This window comes from Belonocnema kinseyi, chromosome 1, assembly GCF_010883055.1.
Source record: "Belonocnema kinseyi isolate 2016_QV_RU_SX_M_011 chromosome 1, B_treatae_v1, whole genome shotgun sequence".
Lineage (NCBI taxonomy): Eukaryota > Metazoa > Arthropoda > Insecta > Hymenoptera > Cynipidae > Belonocnema > Belonocnema kinseyi.
The window spans coordinates 36,971,281-36,974,999 of record NC_046657.1 but is presented as its reverse complement, the minus strand read 5'-3'; positions in this window follow the sequence as shown (position 1 = coordinate 36,974,999).

Sequence of the window (3,719 nt, the reverse complement as noted above, 5' to 3'; positions counted from 1 at the left end):
TCTAAAAGCTTGAGTCAGTTTATTCATAAAATATAAAAAGTATCCGACTTCCCATAAATTTTCCGGCCTTCGAAAATATAATTGGATGTTGTGAGTACTTACTCTTATTCGGTATGACGTGAACTGTATCCATCTAAATTTAATTCAATTCCATTCAGCCATTCTTGAGATATTAGGCCTATGAACAAAGAAAATGGTTTTTTAACACTGTGAGGTGGTCAGTCGCGTCGTCTGCTTTAGTAATTTTCAGTCAGTGGCAAAAATATCCCCGGATATGCGCTTCAGTTCGCTTTCAGTCCGTCAGTGTTTGAGTTATACGTTGCATAAGCAGGGGTAACCAAAGATCACGAAAATGCCGAAAGAAAACAAGATGAAACTTTTATCTTACGAAGGGACATATAAGCTTTCCGACGAATTAAAATCGGGTTCCTTAAAATAGTCTATTTGGCAAAATTAAGCACTACAGTTTTGCAACGGATCTCCACATTTCGAGACCCCCTGAATCTGAAAATTAAGTTTATAATATGACCTCTGTCTCTCTGGCCGTCCGTCGGTCCCTAAACACGAGAACTTATGGTTCAACGAATCCCGACATTTTACGAAGGAAATAAAGGATAACCCCAAGACGGCTGCTATAGCGGGTCTGAAGTGTTATTTTTTTCCCCTAAATTCAACGATAGTAGTAGCTATGAATTGTAGAAAAATTATTTCTTCTGCCTTATGGACACGAAAAAATAAAAACAAATTAGTTCTTTTTTTAAAAATAGTTGGAAACTTAAAGATCTTCTAAAATACATTATTGTACCTAAGATTCACTCAATAGTTTCATTAGATGTTGTGTCGATGTTTGATAGCATTCCGCTTGATCTTACTTTAGACTGTATCGAGGAAAAGGTCATCTTAAATCATAATTTAACAAAAGTAACTACGAATGATTTATTAATAGCCACTAGAACTGTTTTCAATGGCTATTCCTTCCGATAAAATTGACCTTCTAGTAAGCGTGTTTAACAGTATAGAGGAGAGAATAAAATTCACTCATGAAATTGAAATAAACAATGTTATAAACTACCTTGATTTCCAAGTAATTAAATGTTTAAATGGTTCTTTGCTAACTAACTGGTATAAAAAACCGTCTTGGTCTGGGAGATATCTCAATTACAATTCACATAATTTATTTTGTCATAAAATCGGTTTAATCAAAGGTTTAGTTGATAGATGTGTCAAATTGAGTGAGGTTCAATACATAAAAGAAAATTTAAAACAACTCAATACAACATTAGTATCTAACAGCTTTCCTCTTCCTTTAATGAATGACATTATCGCTGAGCGTTTGTGTGAAATTTATAACAATACTAAGAATAAAAATAAATGGATTGATACTTAAAATAAATTTGATTTAAAAGTTACGTTACCTGTACAAAAGGTCTCTTTGAACGTTTACAAAGTTTATTATAAGAATTTAACATAAATGTTTATTACAAAAGCACTAACACTTTAGATAAGAATTTATTAGAGAAAAAAGATAGGGATAGCATTGAAAATTTGTCTGGTGTTATTTATATGATAAAATGCAAATATTGTAATAAAGTTTATACAGGTGAAACTGGGAGGAGATTAAAAACTAGAAGTGCCAAACATAAAAGAGATTGTACAATTGGTAATTTAAATACAGGCTTGTCAAAACACTCTTGAAATTCTAATCACTATTTCGATTTCGAATTCAGCAATATTAAAATATTAGCGACTGAAAGAAAGACTTATCAAAGACGTATTATTGAATCTATATTTATAAACAAATTTCGAAATATTTCTGTTAATTTACAAAATGAAATTTTAAATATTAATAAAATTTACCAAAACATAATTAATTCATGTCATCTTATTTTAGTTACAAAAAAATGTTTGTTTGAATCTGTAAATTTAAATTTAATTTAAGTTCGCGCATCCTCATCAGTAATCCTATGGAAACTTGGCCAATCATTGCATTTCACTTTACATACTGCCTTTATCTTCATCAACGATTTACCGCCTTATTTATTTCCTAGTCATACGTTCGTCGTTGTTTCCAAAACACTTAGAACGGTTTCATAATCGTTAATAATGTAGTTTTTACGCTGAAAAAGCCTCTTCAATTGTATGAGGCTTTCTCTTTTTACTCATCCTCAATAATTGTTTGGAGTCTTACTTTTTTTTTAAACTTTAATAACGTATAAACCATTTTTAATTATGACACAAAAAAAATTGACACGTATTGACTCCAAAATTGGTATGATTATTGTTTCGCTTACAAATCGTTTTAAACTAAAGTAATTCTTTTTAAATATTTTTTACTCAGAAATAATTACTTTTTTAAACTATTTACATTTATTTTTATTATATATTAGCTTATTATAATTATTATGTAGATACTCTAAAAAGGCACGCATTGATGCCAAAACGTCGTCGAAGTTTTAATTTTTGTTCTAAAAATAAATGAAGTTGAATTGATAGCTCTAATTTGTTTTTATTTGACCGTGACCGTAAGAAATAACTTTTCTACAATTCATTATTGCATTGTCGGTCAAAGAATGGTTTGATTTGGTGTTTCCAAATCTTTACATCAGTAGATGCTGTGTCTAGTTCACTATTTTTATTCGGCGAAAGCCCGTTTTAATTCGCCTGCGATTATCCTTATCATTTTCAAATAATAGCTAGATAACGAAAAATTGTTTTAAGGCTAGTCTCCTAATTCATAGATCGAATTCAATCATACTTTTTGCTTTTCGAATTGCTGATATGGACATTGCTATAATGGCTATTTTTTACTATAATCTAGAAAGAAGACTTCATGCTCACTCCACAGGCCTGAGAAACAGCCGTATTGATAAATGTATTATATAAAATATGATAGGAATAATAAATAAGAACATTATATTATTATACTCACCAATGGCGATAATGATGACCACGAAATTCAAAAGAAAAGAGTAGAACCTTCTCATTTTCGCAAAAGTAGATAAAAACCGACTTATCCTTCAGTGAATAATTTCGTTAACAAGTCTACCTGTGGAATATTCCCTTGCGTTATCAGACTTCAGATTTATACATTAAGTAGCCCTTATCTTACATTTATGCGAGATAACGACTGTAGAAGTTGACAATATTCTTCTTCACAGATAAGACTGTTATTCGAAATTTTTTATTATGTTCATTATAAGTTTTAATTATAACTAATAAGTTCATTTTACAAAGAAAACCATCTTAGGTTTCATTATAGCCAAAATTCGACATTAAACTAATGTATCCGATTGAAGATTTAAATTTAAATTTTTAAATCGCTGACGATATTTCTATCGCTAATTATTCAGTATTAAAGAAAATTATATTTGACAGAGAGCGAATATATATTCTTTTTTGTTAATATTATGGGAATTGCTATTGATGTGGATCATCTCTGAGATAGGTCTTTTTTTACAGTTAGATTCACAATCGATAATTTTCACATTATTCCAATCAAAAGAATGACTAAAATTATATTGGCGTTTGTATACGACAAACTCGGTTTTAGTCCTATTCTCATGTCCATTTATTCGAGTTCTCAAAGATCTTTTTGTCTCGCCAACATATGACGCAAGAAATTGTTTACTAGAAAATTTATAAACTAAATTCGTTTCATCGCATTTTTCACAAATATCCTTACCTAATTTTATTACAGAACTTAAACTTTTATTAATGAT